Here is a 21130-nt window from a genome sequence, read left to right on the forward strand (position 1 = left end):
TGTTTGAAGTGGCACTTCTTGTGATGGTCCTGAACTGGACACAATACCAATGCCCATCAAGGTGAAGGGACACACTAACTGAGGTGAGCCACACAGTGGACTGTCCCAGAGCAAGGAGAGTGGTCGATTTACAACTGCATGCAGCAGTACATGGATCTCAGGTCAGCCAGTCGTCTAGTGAAAGAAGCCAGACACAAAGCTGTACGCACTGAATGATGCCATTTATACCAAGTTCTAAAGCTAGCGTAGATCTATACTACTAGAAGTCAGGATGGGTTACCTTTGGGGAAGTAGTGATGGGATGAAAGCGCAACAGGACATTCTGGGGTGGTGGCAATGTCCTCCACGTGTTCAGTTTGTAAAAGTTCATCAGAATGTGCACTTGTGTCACTTGTGTGTGCTTTCTTGCATAGATGGTAATAGTAGGGCTCTCCAGAGAAACAGAAAACAGGATGGATAGAAACAGATAGATAGATAGACAATAGATAGATGGATAGACGATAGATAGATATATAGGCAGACAGACAGATAGATAGACGATAGATTTGTTTTCTATATCTACATGTAGATCTAGAACTATCTGCCTGTATGTCTATCTATTGTTATGAGAGAGAGAAGAGAGAGAGGGAGGGAGAGAGGGAGAGAGGGAAGGACAGAGAGAGAGATTTAAGGAACTGGCTTACACCACTGTGGAGGCTGGGAGTGTGAAATCCGCAGCAAATGCCAGCAAGCTGAAGATGACCAGGGAAAAGCTGATGTCACAGCTTGAATCTGAAGACCATCTACAAGCAGAAGAGGGTCAATCTTTTTCTATTAATGCCATCACCTAATTGGATGAAGCCCACCAATATTATAGAAGGTAGTATGCTTTTCTCAAAAGTCTACTGATTTAAATGTTGATCTTATCGAAAAGAAAAACCTTCAGAGAAATAGCTAGACTCATGTTTAACCAAATATCTGGGTATTGGGACTTATCCAAATGGGCACATCAAATTAGCCATCACAAGGCTAGCGTTAGGGGTAAGAGGAGGTTTTTGGCTCGACAGTTGATAATCGCTAAGGTAGTTGAAGTTTATAAAGGGATCTACATTAAGATTGTGGTCACCAAAGAGCCAGCCCCACATTTGGTTTCTCATAAGCCAATCAAAGGAGAGTATGTGCCCCTTGACACTCCCCACCTTCGCTGACCAGCCATGACCTACAGAGTTTGGTTTTTTCTGGAGTTTTGTTTTTTCTGGATGCTACACTGTCATAGTGACCATGCTTGTCATTGGAATGATGTGGCCCCTGCAGTAGCCAAAGAGAATGATCTTCATGTCAAAATGGTATGATTCACACAACAAAACCAAAGGCCAAAAAATGGGTGAGACCTCAACACAAAAAAGGGCACCTACAAAAAACCACAGCTGGCAAAATGTTAGATGTTTTCCTCCAAAGATCAGAAAGAGGATATCGGTGTCTCCTCCTGGCATGTCTATTCAACATGTTGTGGAGGTTTAATTAGAGCAGATAAAAAAGTAAATAGCATCCAGATTTAAAAGAAGCAAAAACTAGTTCTATTTGTAGATAACATAATCTCATGCACAGAAAATGCTAAGGAATCAACAAGAAAATTATTAGGACTAACAAATTTAATAAGATGTTTAATGAAAACTGCAAAACACTGTTGAAGGAAATGAAAGCTCTAAACAAAGACTTTCCATGTTCATAGATCAAAAGACCTAATAATGTGAAGATGGGGATACTCTCCAAATTGATCTAAAGATTCAATGCAAATGAGTCCAACAATATTGCAAGACTTAAAATTAACATACAAAAATCAGTTGTATTCTAGTACACTAGCAATAAACAGCCTGAAATGAAGTTAGGAAGTAATTTACAACAGCATTCAAAAGAATAAAATACTTAGGAACAAATTTGATAAGATGAATAATGAAAACTACAAAACACTGTTAAAGGAAATGAAAGAACTAAACAAAGAAAGAGGTTTTTCCATGTTCATAGATCAAAAGACTTAATAATGTTAAGATGGGTGCACTCTCCAAACTGATCTAAAGATTCAATGCAATTTCTGTCTAAATTGTAGCTGTTTTTTTTTCCCCCTTTAGAAATTGACAACATGATTCTAAATTTCATATGGAATTGCAAGGGATCCCAAATAGTGAAAATAATCTTAAAAAGAACAGCCAAGTTAGAAGGATTATACTTTTCATTTTCCAACTAACTACAAAGAAAAAATAAGACAATGTGGTACCAACATAAGGATAGGTATACAGATTAAGGGAATAAAATTGTAAGTCTGGAAACAAAGCTTTACTTTTTTTTCCTGTACTGAGGATTGAACTCAGAACCTTATGCATATTGGACAAGCACCCTACATCCCTAGCCCTTCTACATTCTGTTTTGCGGCAGAGTCTTGATAAGTTGTCCATGCTGAACTTCAACATTCACTCCTCCTGCTTCAGCCTCCTGCCTCCCTCTTGCCTCCCTCCCTCAGCTGGGATATAGACATGTGCCACCTTTCCCAGTGAACCTTTTTTATTCACGGTCAATTGGCTTTCAACAGGGTGTCAAGAGTATTCACAGGAGGAAAGAATAGCATTTTAACAACCAATATTTATATCAACACCATATACCAAAATCAACCCAAATGGGTCATTGACCTCAGTGTAAGAGTTAAAACTATAAAACAAGAAGAAAACAGAAGAGTAGACCTTCATGACATCGAGTTATCAAAGCCTTCTTAGATATAATACTGAAAAACACAAACAGCAAAAGAAAAGAATAGATGGATCTGCACATTGAAAAGCTTTTGTGCTGCAAACAGTATCATCAGGAAAGGGAAAAAGCATACACCAAATGGGAGAAAATATTTGAAAATGATATATCTTTTTAAGGGATTTATATCCAGAATATGTAAAGAACACTCACTGGGTATGTTGGCTCATGCCTGTAATTCAAGCACTTGGGAAGCTGAGGCAGGAGGATCACCACAAGTTCGAGGGCAGCCTGGGCTACATAGTGAGTTCAGGACCAGCCTGAACTACAAAGCAAGACTCTATCTCAAGCAAACAAAACAAAAGAAAACCCCACTACAACTCAATAATAAAAGGAGAAATAACTCAATCTAAAAATTGGCAAAGATCTGAAAAGACTTGTCTCTCAAAAAGATATACAAGTGGAAAAAAGCATATTAAAAGTTTTTCAGCCACATTAGTCATCAGAGAAATATAAATCAAAGCCATCAGATACCACTTCAAACTCAGCAGAATGTCTATAGTTAAGAGGAGAGACAATATTAGGTGACAGAGAAGAAAATTTGGAAATCCTCACATTGCTAGCAGGAATATAAAATGATGCAATAACTTTGGAAAACAGTTTGGCAATTCCTCAGAAAGCTCCCCATAGGTCTGGGAGTGTAGCTCCATGGTAAAGCATATGCACAGCATGGCCGGGGCACTAAGTTCATTTCTCAGCATCACACACACACATACACACACACACACACACACACACACACAAATTAAACACAGAATTATCATATAATTCAGCAATTCAACCTCTAAGTACATCCCAAGAGAAATGAAAACAGACATCTATACAAAAACATACGTAAAATGTTGCAGCAACATTTTTCACAAAAGCCTAAAAGTAGAAACAACTCGGATGTCTACAAAGTGATGAATGAATGAATAAAATGTAGTGTGTTCGTGTAGTAGAACATTATCTGGCAATAAAAAGAAATGAAATTCTGAGATTTACCACAATATGGGTGAACCTTCAAAACATACTAAAGTAAAACAATCAATTACAAATGATGACATACTATATAATACTCTTTATACAAAATGTCCAGAGTAGGCAAATCTGTAGGAACAAAAAGTAGACTATTTGTTGCCTAGGATGGGAGAGGGGTCTGGTGCCAATGGGCATAGGATTTTTGGTTTGTTTGTTTGGTTTGGTGTAGTTTGGTTTTTTGAGACATACTGTCACTATGCTGCTCATGCTGGCCCTGAACTTGCTGTGTAGCCCAGACTGCCTCAGCCTCCTGAGTGCTGGCGTTACAGCATTGAATCAGTGCTGGCTGGTGTTTCTTTTTCTTTTTTGTCCTTTTGAGACAGGGTCTCACCATATAGTTCAGGCTGGCATTGAACTCACTTATGTAGCCCAGGCTGGCCTCAAACTCGCAATGATCCTTCTGCCTCAGCCTCCCAAGTGCTGGAGTTTCTTTTTGAGGTGAAGAAAATGTGGTGATTATGGATCCAAAACTCTGTAAATATACTAAAAATCATTAAAGTGTACAATGTAAATGGATGAATTTTATGGTATGCTCATTATAACTCAATAAAAATAAGCACACCAAAAAAGAGTGAATCCTGGACCTAAAGATTTCACGGTTAGAATTTTTTGCTGAGGAAATAGTCGCTGGGAGGCTCAGAGACGCAGCTTCTATTACTCAGGTTCAGTCTCAGAATACAGAAAACTACATTTACTACTTTAAACAGAAAGATTTAATGTGAAGTTAGTTTCTTGCAAAATCATGGAAAATCCTAGACAACTAGCCTGGGCCTTCCGGAAGGACTGTCAGACGTCATTACAGAACCGAGCTGCTTGTGGAAGCTGCTACCTCTGCTATAACCTGGAAGCTTGGGAACCGTTGCTTGCAGGAGTTTCTTATGTTAGGTTTAATCTCAGGATCAGATAATGCTGGTGACTGGGCTCTCGGACACCACTGCAGCAAGTCTCACTGCCTCTACAATCCAATACAGGAAAAAAAAAATCTTCACCTCACCTATGTCTTTAACATCTTATACAAGTGCATTTTAGGGACAAGAGCCAACTAGTCTCTAAACCCTAGCTGCAAAGGAATGTGGGAAATGCAGTTCAGCCTTCCAGCCCATGTAGCACAGGGAGGCACAGAGAAGGAGGTTGAAACTGATGTGGAATGAGCCAGCCTACCACATAACCAATAGCTACAGGAATCTCCTGTTTGCAGCAATGAAGAAATGAGAAACAACCTCAATGTACAGCAACAGGGGGTTGATAAATTGAGCTGTGTTTATTTGATGAAATGCTAGATAACCAATAAATATGTTGCAGAAATGCAAGTGATTTGAAAAATGTTAAACACACAGAAAAAAGGCAGGTGACAAATTAATACTCACAAGGCAAGTTTCATGGATGAACCACACTTTCCTTTTCCACTGGTAGCACACGTTTGGCATGATGTAGGTACTCCACAAAAACTTCTTGGATGATGGAGTAACTCCACTTTTAGAAATTAAGTGTGTATTTAGATAACTTTATGCATACCCAAACATTTAAATAACCTAGAGCAAGACTGAAGAGATACAACAAAATGTGAACAATTACTCTCTGCTGGTGATAGTTGGAGTCACTTTCACTTTCCTCTTTTGGCTCTTTTGTACTTTATAAATGTCAAGCCATGAACACGCATTGGTATCCATTAGGGGGAAACCACAAAAGTCCTGTTGGAGCCGCAGAAGGAAAACATGCTGATCTCATTTCTCTATTTCCCACAGGGCCTGGCACAGAATGGGCCCCACTTCCATTTTGCTGATCAAGGGCATGGAACTCCATTTGCTGCCTGAAGGGTCCCTGATTTTTCTGCAGGAGCTGGGCGGTTGAGGTGAGCTCCTAAGGTCATTCTGACCCCCGTATGGTAGTGCCTCACCCATTTAACATTGGCCAAGTGCCAAATCCATGGGACCCTTCCCTACCCAGTGCCAGGCTTGATTACGTACTGAGGCTGTGCCTGGGTAAAGTCATGCTCAAGAATCTGTAAGGGCAGGAACGATGACTCGGTCCTGTCCCTCTCGTGCACCTATCAGGTCCTGGGGCCATTGCTGCATTGATACCAACTGTGCTCAGCCAGGCAGGGGTCTCCCAGGGACCCAAGGGAAGGGTGGCCTGTCCTTTTCCAGACCTGCCCCTTGATATCACAAGGCTCTCTCAGTGGGTGGTTTGTACCACAGCACAGCCCTTGAGGTAAAGAGCGGTCCAAAAACCAGGATGAGGACAGTGAGAGTCCTAGCAGGTTCTGTGTCCCACCCCCAGACCACACGGGCTAATGAGGAAGATGATGGGCCTCAGTTTCCCCGTCTTGCCAACATCCAGCTGCCGCCTCACACTTTCACTCGGGAGCAGGTCCCTGGTGAATTTGGAGGTGACTCCACAGTACTTGACAGCACAGGCCATCCCTCACCACACCCATCAGCTAGACAGAGAAACAGATGTGCCCGAGGGGGAAGGGACACAGGCAGGGTCACAGGCCTGGAAAAGGACTGTGTAAGAGGAGGGTTGCCATGCCCACCATGGTCTCCTGAGACTCCAGGGCAGGACCAAAGGAAAGAGCACAGAGAGGGCATCACAGAGGGCTGGGGACAAATCACTCCACACGATCTTCAAACGTAGCCAAATCTTGGCCCAACATCCCCTGTAGAGACAGGGAGGGAGAAAAAGAGTCTGCTCCAGCCACTGTCCTTCCTGGCCTCAATTTGCTCATCTTTTAAAAGGGGCCCAGGGATGATGACATCACTTAATTCAAGCTCTAAAATTCCATCGTTTGTGATCCCACTATTATCTTCCGCAAACCCAGGCCTGACTACATCACTCCTTTGCTTGAAACCTTTTTGGCTCCTGGTGGCCTATCCCAAGCCTGATATACAGCCTGGTGTGGTCTGGGTTCCACCAGTCTCTCCAGCCTTGACATTCCTTCCAGGGACCCTGACACTCCAGCCATACTGGTTGGCTCCCTGGTCCCACATATTTTCCATACTTTCTTTCTGAGTTTTTCCTTGTATAGTATGTCCACGTACTTCGGCCTAAAACTCTCCTATTTATCTTATCTGCCTAACTCCTACACATACTGTAAAACCCAGATTATCCTTTCTTCCATGAAGCCTGCCCTGATCTGCCAGACAGAGATTACCACTTTCATCCGGATTCTCCCTGGATCCTTGGGTTATGAAAACTGTTTCCATAGCAAGCACTTTGTAACCTGCCTGTCTCCTCTACTGAGCTGACAGTTCCTTGACAGCAGGAATTGTTTTATCCACAACTCAGCATACAGAAGGTACTCAACAAATGTTCAGTGAATAAATTATTTAGTAAGTAAATTAATCACTAAAATGTCCCGCCATGCTGTCTTTGAGTCTTTTTGTGTCCCTGGATAATATGAGCCATCACTTGCTATAAAATGGCAAGAATGAATTCAGGGCTTCTAAGGGCACAACCTCACTCTCCCCACAAGCTATGACCAGTAAAAACTAGCAGTGATGTCAGCTAGTTTGGCTAAAGAGGAAACTGGGACAGGAAAGTTAAGTAATCTCCAAGGTCCCACAGCACTGAATGTGTGGGGGCGAGATCTCCACCGCTGAGCTCTCTGCAGGCTGTGCCCAGTCCGCTGTGCAGATGCAGCGCTGTGTCGGGAAGCATCCAGGCAGAGAGCAGCGAGTGGAAAGGCTATGAGCTAGCAGCATGCCTGGCAGTGCTGGAGCTGAGTGAGCAGGGACAGAGTGTACAGGGGAAGGGCGGGGAGTGTGTGTGTGTGTGCGTGTGCGTGTGCGTGTGTGTGTGTGTGTGTGTGTGTGTGTGTGTGGTAGCTCTTGGACATTCTCTGACCTGGGTTTTAGAGATCTTTGTGGCTGTTGTGTGGAGCACGCCCTGGGGGTTGGGGACAAGGGAGGGAATAGCGGCGTCTAGTCCAGATGAAAGACAGTGGCTAGACCAGGTGGTGGCCGCAGAGGTGGTGAGAAGTACTGAGATTCTGGAGATACTTACAAGGCAGAGCCCTCAGGATTTCTTGACATTTTGGCCTGGGTCTGAGACAGAGGAGTCCAGATTGACTCCCTTCAGGGCCTGAGCAAACAGAATGGGGGTGTTGTCACTCATGGAGCTGTGGGGGGGGGGGACCCAATTGAGGGTGGTGCCCCGGTTTTGGAGCTCAGGAGTGAAGCCAGGGCTGCAGGTGCAGACTTGTGAGCCGTCAACCTCTAACATTGGCTGAGCTCTCAGCCCGCACATGGACTGGGGTAGGACAGGAAAATGTCAGGGCACCTGTAAACAGGGAGCGATTCGCCAAAGATGGTTGAGCAGTTGCCGGGGACATATGGCCCTGGGGTTAGACAAGGGAGAGAGACAGCCCAGGCAAAGGCAGGAGATGTGAGAAGGTCCCACCCCAGCCTACCCACCCTCCTCTCCCTCCTGGACCCTTCAACCCACCCCCTCCCTGCTCAGCCCACTTCCAACTTCTGCCCCAGCTGACTATTGCCCCCTTGACAGAGGAAAGGGACTTTCAAAAAGCATGGCTGTGGGAGTCAGGCAAGCCCGGTCCTGGGTGTGTGCCTCTGTTTCCTCATCTGTAAAAGAGTGGGTTACCGAAAGGTTTAACAAAAGCCATTGGAGAGTGGCTGAGCTGGTGTTGGGCCTGCGCTCCCTGTGGCCCTGGGAGGGAGGATTGATGAAGGCCACTGTCCTAACGCCCTCTGCCTCATGGGGCCCTCCTGGGAATGGCCCAGCCAGGCCCCAGCAGGGCAAACCCAGAGGGTGTCTGGGAGCTTCTGGTTCCAGGGCTACTTGAGGGCAGCAGAGAGGGGTAGGAGATACATGTAGAGTGGGTGCTGGAGGTGGCTCCTCCTGTTCATTTGAGGATGAGGGTGAGGGTGATGGTGAGGAGGAGGTGATGGCAGGATGTGCCAGAAGGCGGGGATGGGACCCATGGGGAAGGGTCCAGATAAGTGACAGACCTGAGTCCAACCCAGGCCCAGAAGTTCTACCAACGCCACGAGCGAGCTCCTCGCTCTCCCTGAACTTCAGTCTTTCCTCTGGAAATTGGATGATGGAGCCATTCACCACACAGATAGAGATGTGCCCTAGGGAAGGACAGCTTAGGGACCTGTGTGGCCAGAGGGGGCTGTAAACATAAGGCGGTAATGTGCGTAAATGTGTGCACAGACCCTGGGCCACCGGGTGCCGTGATCACCCCTTGTGCTGTTCTCCAAAACGAATGAGGAGCCAGGGTCCTTACAGCTCTGAGAAACGGTGACGAGAGGACCGAAGCCAGCCAAAACTTGGGCAGCTTGGCCCCGCCAGGCGCTGCCACGTGTGCTCACTGCATGTGGTTCCCCTCTAGCTCCCCAGGGTCTGGGTGAAGAAACAGGCGTAAGGACACAAAGAAACTCATTGTGTGATAGGGCTGGGACCCGTGGGACCCGAAGCCTCAGCTAGCTGTCTTTCAGCTTCTCAGGGAGCCGGGGGGCCATGCAGTCTGCATCTTGAGAAGAGGAGATACCAGTCACCGCCTCTCCACCCAGCATCACCCTCAGCCTGGCCGCTCTGGGAAACGACAGGGTTAAGCTAATCTGAGCCTCCAGAATGTGCATGGGGCAAGTCCATTTATTTTTAAAAGGTTTTTTTTGTTTTTAAGCCACCAAGCTGTCAGGTCTTGTTTAGAAACTTGAACATTCTAAAAATATCAGGGAAGAAAAGGGCTGTGGGTCGTTCGAAGATTCTTTGCAGGAAGAGTGATGCTAATCTAAGGCGACAGGGGCATTTTTTTTTTAATCCAGAAAGACGGGGAGTGCAAATTGCTCTTCTGGGGTCCACCAGCCCGCTCAGGAGGCTACCTGTGGGGGAGCCGTGGTGGGAGGAGTGCTGAGACACCCAGCTCTTTCCTCCCTGGAATTCTGTCAGAAGACAAGGCCACAGGGACTCCATTCACAGCACAGCAAAATCTCAGACTCCCAGGCAATCTCAGAAATTTATTATTTGGCTCCACCTTGTTTCTGCACAAATGGGAAACTGAGGCCTAGAGAAAGAGTGGCGTGTTTACTCGGTTAGCTGTAAGTCAGTGACCGTTTCCTGCCACCTTCACTGGGGGGATGCTCACCTTCCCCTGGGAATTTAGAAAGGTGGCTGTGGCTGCCTTTGTGACCTTGATTTGCAGTCAAGCCTCCAAGTCAGATGTGTTCCCTGGGGCATGATTTTAAGTCTCGCTGGGCCCCAGCTTCCTTCCTGAAGTGATTACAATAATTGCTAAAACCCACAGAACATGCAGAAGAATCAGATGAGGGGACACATAGGTCCATTAGGATCCTCGGCTGTGTTCTCAGGGCAGCTCAAAGATGTGCAGAAACCCTACTGGAGGGACGTGGGGCAGCTCCCAGACATTTACCCAGAGGACTGAAAACACGTCCACAGGAAGAGCTGCACCTGACCGTTACAGTAGCTGTGTCCATCACCGCCCAGATACCCTAACGCGGTCAACTGGTTAGTGTACAAATAAAGCGTGGTCTGTTCATTAAGTTAAACACTGCTCAGTGATCACAAGGAAGAAACTGTTGATATCTGAAGCAATGTGGATGAATAAAATGAGTTATGCTAAATGAAGGAAGCCAGACACCAGCAACTACAATGCTATGTGATTCCATCTAAACAACATTCTGGAAAAGGCATAACGGGAGGAACAGCACCTAGACCAGCCAGGGAAGAGGGTGGAGAGGGGAGGCTTGCAAATGGGCATGGGAGCAATGTAGACATGATGGGGATGCTCTACGTCACGAGTGTGGTTAGGACCTGTTTGTCAACTGATGGAACTCACTGTCTGATGTGGGTGAATTGCATGGGTGGGTTGTATGGGAATTGTAGCTCAGTAAGTCTGACTCTTTTTTTTTTTGAGACAGGGTCTTGCTCTGTAGCCCAGGCTGCCCTTGAACTCGCTGTGTAGCCCAGGCTGGCCCCACCATTTTGAATCTGGGGTAGAGGTGTGAAGATGCAAAGTCCCAAGAGAAGGTTTGGTTGGCTAAGTTTGGGCCCCAGGTCCATCCTTAACTAAAATTGGGTGACTGATGGTGCGGTTTGATTGATAGTGCCCTCGGCCTGAGGAAAGGGCAGCTACCCAGAAGTAAAACGGTGGACCAACCCCGTGTACAGAGGGCACTGTGTATCGTAGATGCCTGTAGGTGGCAGGGCTTATGGTTCTGGAACCTGAGCCCTGGCCTTGCCGGAGTGGAGCCAAGCTTCCCATCGCTGTGGCAGGGGATATGAAGGCCAGGTTTCAGACAAACTGGGTCAATCTGAGTACCACTTCAGGCCGACAAGCATTCACTTCAGTCAGACATCACTCAACTGGCTATTCAGACAGGCAGGAAAAAGCAGCAGTCAGTTTAACCAAACATGTGTTCGATTTAGTCAGACAAGCCCGGCCACTGCCCCGGAGGGCCATTTATTTCCATGAAAGAAAGTGTGTTTCACAATTACTGACTGAATTGGGTGTGTTAGGTAGCCAGGCCAGTGACTCAGCTTAAGGGGCGAGGTGCAGGGAAATGCTGCAGAATCTGGACTGTGTGCCCCCCACGTCTCTGGCAGCCCCAGGAGGGGCTTTGGGGGCTTGGCCAGACACCCCCTCCTGAGGCTTAACTTTGGAGGATGTTCTAGCATTTTCTGTTGTAAGAATGGACTTCAGGGTTTCTGCTCCATCTCATCCGAGCTGTGCCACCTCAGACAATTCAGTTCACCTCTCTGAACCTTCTTTTACACAAAATGAAAGCAGTTTTAAAGCAGTTTCAAGCACTCTCTTGAAGCATTTTGAGACATAAACAGAGTTATGAGGTAAACAGAAATTCAATCTCCTTTTTTATTCGTGTGTTCTACTTGTGGGTTTGGTTTTGTGAGACTGCACCAAAATTAACAAAATTCTTTTCTGAGTTGTTTGTGGAATTTTGGGGGCACATTTATTTTCTCTTTTATCTCTACCTATATTTTTTTCTACTTACTTTGCCAAAATGTCTTTATTTTGGAATATTTCTATTTTTATGAAAGCTCCATTCTAAGTGTAAAACAGGTTATTCTTTCCTACACACTAATTTTAACCACATGCAGTGGTGTATGCCTGTAATCCCAGCACTCTAGGAGATACGCAGTTACCTAAGCGATATGTAAAATCATTTCTCCACTTAAAAAGGTTCTCACCTGTCTTACCTTTATCGTTGCTGAGACAAAATATCCAACACCCAAAGCTAAAGGAAGAAGGGTTTATTTGGCTCACAGATTGTACAGGTTTCAGTTCATATTGGCTGGCTCCACGGCAGGGTGGCATGGCAGAGGGGCATCACAGAGGAGAACCAGTTCATGCCAGGCAGAAGGAAGCAAAGCAGGGAAGTAGTGAGGAAGCAACAGCAAGTGACCAGCATCAGCCGTCTTTCTGCCCTTACATCAGGCTACCCACCCTTAGCACAGGTAGCCCTCACACCTAGGGTGGGGAACCGTTAATCCTAGCATCACACCATGAATCAATCCCAGCATCACATCCTTGATCCCAGTATCACACAACCTAGTTCCAGCCACCCCCAAAAAGCCCCAACTTGGGGCTTTTGTGGGGACATAGATACAAGCCATAACATCATGAGGCTTTGGTGGGGACATAGATACAAGCCATAACGTCATGAGGCTTTGGTGGGGACATCTAGATACAAGCCATAACATCACCTCCCAGGGAATACTAAACCGACCTTTAATTGCAAAAACTACCATCCCCAGTTGTAGCCCAGTACTCTGCCTCACTACTGTCAGCAGCGGGGAGTAAATTTCACCAAACCTTCTGTGGCTTTACACTTGCATGTTGTATGTATATTTGCTCATCTGCTCCCAGTCTGCGAAATCATCCCCTCCATGAGGTCTTGAAATTTCTTTCTTCACTCAGAACTGTGACTTGAAATTCTTTCTGGATCCATACTCCAGGGGACAATCTTTTCCTTTTTTAAAAAAACATTTTAATATTTTTAAAAGATATTCCCAGGCATGGTTTATTTATCCATCCTGCTCTGCAGGACGCTTAGGTTGTGACTGGGTTTTGCCATAACGAAAAAAGCTGTAGTGACCATGCCTGTGCATGTCTCCTCGGAGATATGCACAAATGTTCAAGAGTTTTCTTAGTTTTTGTTTTGATTTTGTTTTTGTTTTGTACCAGGAATCAAACTCAGGACCTTGCACTTGCCAGGCAGTCACCGTGCCCCTGAGCTGTATCCCCCGCCCTAGGTTTTTAGTTTGAGTCAAAGACAAGATTGGCAAAGACTTGCAGAGCTTTATTCTTGGCTTTTTGTTTTTGTTTTTTTTTTTTTTTCTCTAATCAAATGCCGTTTTGAAAACCATGTTGCTGAGATGCAATTCACGCACACGACAGGTGTCCACCGAAAGAGCCTGCTAGCACATGCACGGATTGGCACAACTGTCACCGCAGTCTAATTTTAGAACATTTTCTTCACACCCCGCCCATCAGTCTTTGCTCACTCCTTCCTCTCCTTGGCTCCTGGCAACCACTGATGTCCCCCTGAGTCTATGGCTGTGTGTCTTCTGGACATTTCCTCTAAATGGAGTGGTGTGATATGCGGTCTCTCTGGTTAGTCTCTTCTGTTACAGTTGAATGGGCCAGTAATAGTCCGGGTTCTTGTTGGACAAGGAAAGAATTGCCAAGCAGACACCCAGTAGTAAGTAGCTACATTTATTGAAGATCATGGGGAGCTGTGCTCAGGGACGGTGCCACCAAAGGTTTGACTCAGACCAAGAAAGGTGCTGGAGGGCAGAAAACCACTGCACACAGTAGCAGCTGCAACCAAAACATTTTTTTTTTTTAATGGAAAAAGGGGGCTGATAATTCAGGCTTTCAGATTTTTCTTTTTCTTTTATTTATTTATTTAGTCTGTTTTGAGACAGGGTCTCGCTATGCAGTTCAGGCTGGCCTTGAGCTCACTTTGTAGCCCAGGCTACAAAGTAGCCCAAGGTCTTGAACTTGCAATGATCCTCCTGCCCCAGCCTCCCTAGTGCTGGGCTTATAGGCATGCACTACCATGCCTGGCTAGAATTTAAATGCTACGAGCTACAAAATGAGCTCAAGCCAGAACTGCATCATGAGACCCTGTCTCAAAAAGATAAAAAAAAGAAAAAAAAGAGTTTAAAGACCAGACACGTGTACTTTTGATGTCTCCCACCGAATCTCTCGTGGTGCCAGTGCTCTGGCGTCTGCACTCTCAAGCAGGGCATGGACAACCTCCTAGTCTTTTGTTGTTTTATTTTCTACCTCTCAGGATAATGGAAGCTTGAAGAGCCATAGGGTGCTGTTTAGAGTTGAGTGGAAGGAAGAAAGTGCCGCACTCAGCTGTTTCTAACTGTACCACTTCCACTGGCATGAGGACTGTGACCTTCGTTATAATGGTTGTGACATTCCTTCCTGTCCTAGCTTTTGTCACACATCTTCCTGCTTAATGACCAGCAATGGAGCGCCTTCTCAGCGCTTCCTGCTACCAAGTGTGCTGCTACCCTCACAAAAAGCCTGTGAGGTAGGCAGTGCTATCGTCACCCCTTTTTCTGGATTAGGAAACTGAGGCCTGGGCCAGGCGTGGTGGCACATTCCTGTAATCCCAGCACTCAGGAAGCTGAGACAGGAGGATTGTTTCAAGTTTGAGACCAGCCTGGGCTACAAAGTGAGCTCAAGGCCAGCCTGAACTGCATAGCAAGACCCTGTCTCAAAAAGACAAAAAAAAAAAAAAAAAAAAAAAAAAAAGAAAGAAACTGAGGCTGACAGAAGCGCCCTGACCCACCCATGATCACACGGTAAAGGGAGGGAAGAGCAGAATTTGAACCCCCGCCTGTCTATTGCTCCCAAACCTGTAGTCTTGGAGCTGAGCCTTGATGCTGCTGGGAGAAGTAGAGTGGAAAGTGACTGATGTGCCAGTCATAAAGTCCCTCTGCTCACAGGACAGCTCTGGGTCACCATCAAGATCCTTGGCACTTGCCCTGGGAGGCTGGATGGAGCGTGGCTCTTTCCCTAAATGGCCCAGGATGTGGCCGATGCTAGCGCACTGGGCCTGCATGTGTGAATTTTCTGCCATCTCTGTCCCTGGCTCTCGGCGCCTCCCACCTCCTGCCTCTCTTCTCCTGGTGCTAAGGTCTTCTAGTCCTTCAGGGGGTTGCTGTATCTGAAGGCCATGTCAGTCAGGACTGCATGCCAACAAAGTGAGGCTCAGCGCTAAGGGCTGATCTTGCTTCCCTAAATGGTCAGCACTCTGCTCTCCACCCCGAAACGCCCCATTGCCAGTGTCTGTGTTGCTCAGAACTGGAGATAAACAGAGCCTCTCAGGGCAGCAGAGAGTGGAACAGTGGCTACGAGAGGCTGGGAAGGGGGCCTGGAGGAGAGAGGAGAGGATGGAACCGGTACAAGCTGCGGTGGCACAGGAGGAGCCATTTCTAGCTCTGTAGCACTCCAGAGCAGCCACGGCTGCAGGCGACTGCTGTATTTCAGAATAGCATGCAGACAGGAAGGAGCCTGAATGATCCAAACATAAATGATAAAGCCTTGAGGCAATAGATATCCCATCACCCTGATCCAGTCACCACACATTATGGGTCCTGAAATAGTACAGTGCATGCCCTGAGTATGTGCAACTGTTATGTGTTAATTAAACGGTATCATGCGCCACTTAACTGGCTTCTTTTCCATGGCTGGGCTCTCCCTTCCCCTTCCGAGCTCCTCTCAGCCCAGCAGGCTGAGGGCACAGGGAGGGTTGAGCTCCTTGTATATGAAAGAATGAGGCTGACCGCTGGCTCCATCCCCCAGCCTCACCTTGTGCCTCTCCCTGTTCCAGGGCAGGACCCAAGGCAAGGTAAATGAAAGCAGTTTCCCAAACGTCAGCATTGGAAATACAAAGTAGAGGTACAGGGCCAGTATTTACTTTTGTGTTTGAAAGCCCTGCCGACTCTGCCCTGTGTTGGCATGTAACTGGGGTAAAGTTCCTTGCCCTCTCTGAAATAGTGGATCTTTCTATTCTGCTACCCACACATCCCCAGACTTTCAGATCTGCCCCTGTGGCCACCCTGCATCGTGGGAGCTATGATTAGAGTGTATGTTGAACCCAGATTGCTCGTCTCTGTTGGTGACAGCGAGGGTGGAGAGGTTCCAATATTAAAGACAGCTACGTCAGGTAGAAATAGAGTAGGCGGTCAGACAGGGCTGGGCCCTCGAGGGAGTCAGCAGAGAAGATAAATATGCATCAGGGCTGTGGCCAGACATGCATCTGAAGATTAAAGTCACAATGGCTAGATTCCATGCTTCCCTAAGGTACGAACAGAAGTTTGAGATTATTGGTATCATCCTTGTGAGATCCCATTATCTCATTACGGGTGGGTCATCCTCTCCCACCCACTAACATTAAAACCAAGACCACTAAGACTAAAGACAAGACTATAGACTATCAACCAAAGTTAGTGATGTCACCCGTATGCCTTTGCTACTGTTGGAACAAAATTACCTAAGCAACTCTACTTGAAATCTTCTTAGTTAATCATAGGTTTGGCCCACCTTGTGCCTGCCTCAGGATTTTGCTCTATAAAACTTCCTTTGAGAGGTGGGCTCATTGGCAACCTACTCAGGGCCCCTCTTGTCTGTCTGGAGCTGTACCTATTTCCCATTCCTTTTCCCCAGTAAATTTTCCTACTGTTAACCTCCGTTGTTCCTTAGAGTTCATTGTTCAACTTCGGGGAACGCAAACTTGGCGTATCTGACATTTAACATTTGCCCCACATCACCAGCACTATGCCCTGGCTCCTGGTCCTGCCAGGGGAACTGGCATCATAAATCTATCCAGAAAGGCTCCCAGGTTACTCTCCACAGCCTCCCTTTCTCCCCCTCCCCCTCCCTCACCATCCCCTCCTCTTTCCCTCCCTCCCTTTGCTTCTCCCTCTGCATCTGCTTATTTATCAATATACATTCACTGATAGCCACGGAGAGCCAAGTTAATGGTACCGAGGGGTACAAACACTTGTCCTCACAGCAGGCTGACTGGGACTGTGTCTTGTGGGTGCCGGGGCCAATGGGAGGACAGGCTTTCTGGTGAGTGTGGGGGAGGGGCTCCAACCTGGTGAGGGTGACAGGGATTAGGGGAGATATCCGGGTGGAAGGCAGCCCCAAGTGGGTGTTGCAGGTGCATCTGGCCACACACTGTGTGTCTGTGAGGCCGGGAGGTCTGAATGCACTTTGGGGGACGTTGCATCAGCCCCACAGCATCTAGGGTACCAGGCCACCAGCTCTGGCTGTGCCCTGAAGGGTTTCCACAGGGGCTGTATCTCAGGATGTCCCCAACCACATCCTCCCAGCACCTGGAGACCTGGACTGTGGTCCCTATTTTCAGGACCTGGAAACTGACACTTCAGAGTGGTGAGCAAAGGAGTTGGGGGCCCAGCGGGAGGGCCCTGTGCAGGGGCAGGAGAAGGGTGGCGGGAGGGGTTGGACTGCACGTGAAGAACACACTGCAGGGCACTGTTCAGGACGAGATAGCCAGGTCAGCTTCTCCATCTGCCAGATAACATGTTGGGCCTGGCCTGTTGACGCAGGCCTGTAATTCCAGCACTTAGGAGGCTGAGGCAGGAGGATTGCCAATTTGGAGCCCCTAGCCCCAGGGAATTTAACAAAACCCTATAATCTCATTAAAATAAAAGAAGTCTGGAATATATCTCAGAGGTAAAGGTGCAGTATTCCATCCCCAGTACCATAATAAAAGGGGCACATTGGCAGGCCTCCCAGATCAGAATCTTATTCTCTGCCCACAAGCCTGGGACACCCAGCTTCTGCCCTGGGCAGCCACCCTCTCAAAGGCCCTGAAAGGTCTCTCTTGCCCCCTGACAGGTTCAGCAAGTCCCCTGTCCTGTGGACGCACCTCACCCATCACCTCAGGGGTGTCTGTCCTGCCCAACCGGGACTCCCTCAGGCCAGACACTGCTCACCTCCATTAGGCACCAGTTGGTAGAAAAGCAGAGACCTCCAAATACGCAGTCACAGTCCCACCCATGGCCACCTCACTCTCACACTCCAGCTGCTCAGGGTCACCTTGGGCCTGGGGCCCTCATCCTTGGGGAATGGCCATGCTGTGCAACCTCAAGTAATTTGTCCAACTTCTCTGAACCTTCACTTCCTTCTTTCCATCCATGCTTCTGTTTTTCCGTTCAACACTAACTCATCCCTCCCTCTCATGCCACAGGCATTGGTTGAGCACCCTCTCTACACCTCACCCCGCACGTCAGAGGCATGGAATGAAGCCCTGGGAGACCTTGCTCGCCGAGAGCTACAGGACTGAGCATGACCCCTGTCCCTGAGGACCTCCCTCGGGGGCAGGTAGAGACAAAACCGACCTCTGAATCGCAGAAGAGGGAGCACAGGCTTTGGAGCTAAGCTACCTCCTGTGAGGCCCTGGGTAAGTCACTTCACCTCTCTGAGCCCATTTCTTCATTTAACATGTGATGAAAATCATATTGTGGGATCCCAATGAGGACCTGGCTGGCAACCATCAATTTAGGTTTTTAAAAATTCACCTTTGCCTCCGCCTTGAGGCCCGAAATTTCTTACGGAAACAAGAAAATAAGCCTCTCTCTTGCGGGTCTCGAGTATCCGTGACCTGTGTGTGTGTGTCTTTGGGAGGCGGTGGCCCTTCAAGCATCTCTCACCAAATAGCCTGCATTGTCTGCGACTGCTCTGCCCACACGGGGGGGCTCTGCTCTCCTAGGGAGCAGCCCTGACCTTTGGGGGCATCACCAGAGAGTAGTTCGGCAGCCTTGATTGTTTGTGCTACTGTTATCTCTGCCCCCAGAGGTGGGACTCATTATTAGAGAGGGAGATGAGCTCAGAGAGGCCTGGTAGGGATTACATAGCCGAACGTGACCCTCACAGCCTCCTATGCTAACCACTGCACAGCGCGTCCCTGCAGGGGCCGATGAAGAACTCCTGACCGCACTGTGCAGCGGCTTGAGCCCAGGCCTGCACCCTCTGGGTCTCACTCAGTTTTAAATCCTTACTTTTCTAGTGAGGTGAGACAGGGCCGGGTTTTCTACTCCTTCTGAACAGATGGGAAAACTGAGGTCACCATGGCTGGAACCCAGGTACGTGGGCCCAGCCTAGGCTCTGACCTCTGGCCTCTTCCTGCCACCTTCTCGGAAGCCAGCCCTGATCCCAACTGGTCCCCGCTGGCATTGCTCAACCCCTGAGTCACCCAGTGGCCACAGTTCTGGGGAAAGTGTGACTGTAGGAGAAGAGGGAAGTGGGGCAGTGGCTGGGTCACAGATACACCTGTTCATTCACCCTGTGCAGGACCCCTGGGATGACCTGAAAGGTGTCCTCACAGCCAGCACCACTGGGCATCAAATGTTTGTTCTAAATTCTCCCCGTGCGTTCCCTGGCTTGATCCTCAGGATGCCTTGCATGGTGGACACTGTGATTGTCCCCATTCTCATAGGTGGAAATTGAAGCACCAAAATTAAGCAATGTGCACAGGACCTCACAGTGTCGCAGCCAGCATTGAAGCTGCCACCTGTACCGTGGGAGATGGATCAAGATCAAGACCAAGCCATCATAATCCTAGAGCCATTTATAACCTAATCATATTGACCATCACACTGACAGGATGCTGGGCATGCTTCCGATTTACAGTTGGGGGCACCGTGGTGGGAAGAGAACAAAGCCTCCTGAGCCCTTGTCCTCTGAGCACCCCCGGAGTGCACACAGTGAAGGAAAAGGAACCGAGGGGCAGAAGATTGCATCTTTCACAAATGGAAGAAGTCAGACAAAGGCAAAGACGGTCCTTTCCTTTGGGCAAGCCTGGCCCTCGTGGAAACACACAGCCTTCTTTCTGCCAAGCTGACTGTCTCTCTGTGAGGTCCCTCTCCCGTGGGACACTCAGTATTTCTGTGTCAAGGCTCAGAGACCGTAGGTACTGCTTGTTCATCACGCACAAGAAGGCACCAAGTCCCTAACGTTTTGATCACATTCTGCTCAGGCCCGTGAGGGAAGGATTCTTGCCCCCATTCTTGGAGGAGCAAATGGAGTGCCCTGCGGCCAAATACCTGCCACAGGCACATGGCCATCAGGAGCAGACCGGAACTTGAATCCCAGCCTCCAGACTGACAGCCACTCACAGCTCTGCCCTGGAAACTTTCACCCGATGCAGGGAACAGTTTCTGCAGCAGTATCGATAAAAGGTGCACCAAGGGCCGCCTCTGCAGGTCGGCAAGGCCCACACTACACCACACCCCTGGGTTTGTTCCCTGAGACTCCAGGCAGAGTTCATCCGACCAGAGACAAACCCCACTAAAGCAATGTAGGTGCACCCTAGCCCCTGTCACTCAGAACAGAGGCTGGGGCCAACTCTACAGCCCAAATCTATCTGTGAAGTAAAACTTGTTTCAAAAACAAAAGCAGGAGAGACCCACACGCCTTTGCCTCTCCAGGGAGCCTCCCTGCTCCAGGCTCATGGTGGGTGAGGAAGGAAAGGAGACTGAGCGACCAGAGGTGCTGGGGTTTGAGAGGTCAGAAGCTGAGTCCCTGGAAGGCTGGCTTTGCTCACTTCTGGCACACAATGGGCCTCTGGAAGGCCAGCGGGTGGATGGAGGGGTGAGAAGAGGGGAGGATAGGAGGACAGATGATTCCATGGATGGCAAGACAGAGTGGGCAACAGCATTTGCCAGGTCCTGCTGCAGGGAGGTCCTGGGTGCATCTGAACCTGAGCCACCTCTGCAGGAGGGTCCCTGAGCTGCAGCATCTAGACACCTGCTCATTTGCCTGTCTGAGGTTGGGTGGCTCTTGGTGGGCGCCTGTCTGTGTGTTTGGCTATGTCTTATACCCTGGTGTATCTCTGAGATTCCCGTCTGGTTTTGAGTCCCTGTCCCTCTGGCTGTGTCCAAGTTGTGTGCCATTTTTGGGGGTGTGCCTGCGTCCACTTGTGTCTCTGTGTCTACAGCCGTCTCTGAGTCCCTTTCGTGTGTATCTCAGCATGTGTGTTGGTCTCAGATGGGAGCTGTAATCCCGCATCTGTGGACCTAGCCACCAGTGTTGTTTCCTGGGTGCTCCGCGTGTCTGACCTCAGTGTCCCGGCATCCAGGCCGCCTGAGATCGGACTCCGAGGTCCAGGGTGTGTCGGCCCCTCTTGCCTTTCTCCTCCATCGCTCTTTTCGGCCCGCCAGGGGGCGGCCTTGCCTGTGTCTTCTCCCTGGGGCTCGAGTCCCGGCCGCGTGCAGGGTACAGGGCCCCAGTGGCCTCGCCCGCCCCGCCTTCCCGTCGCCCCGCCCCGGCCCG

This window comes from Chinchilla lanigera, unplaced genomic scaffold, assembly GCF_000276665.1.
Source record: "Chinchilla lanigera isolate Chin_1 unplaced genomic scaffold, ChiLan1.0 scaffold00044, whole genome shotgun sequence".
NCBI classification, from domain to species: Eukaryota; Metazoa; Chordata; class Mammalia; order Rodentia; family Chinchillidae; genus Chinchilla; species Chinchilla lanigera.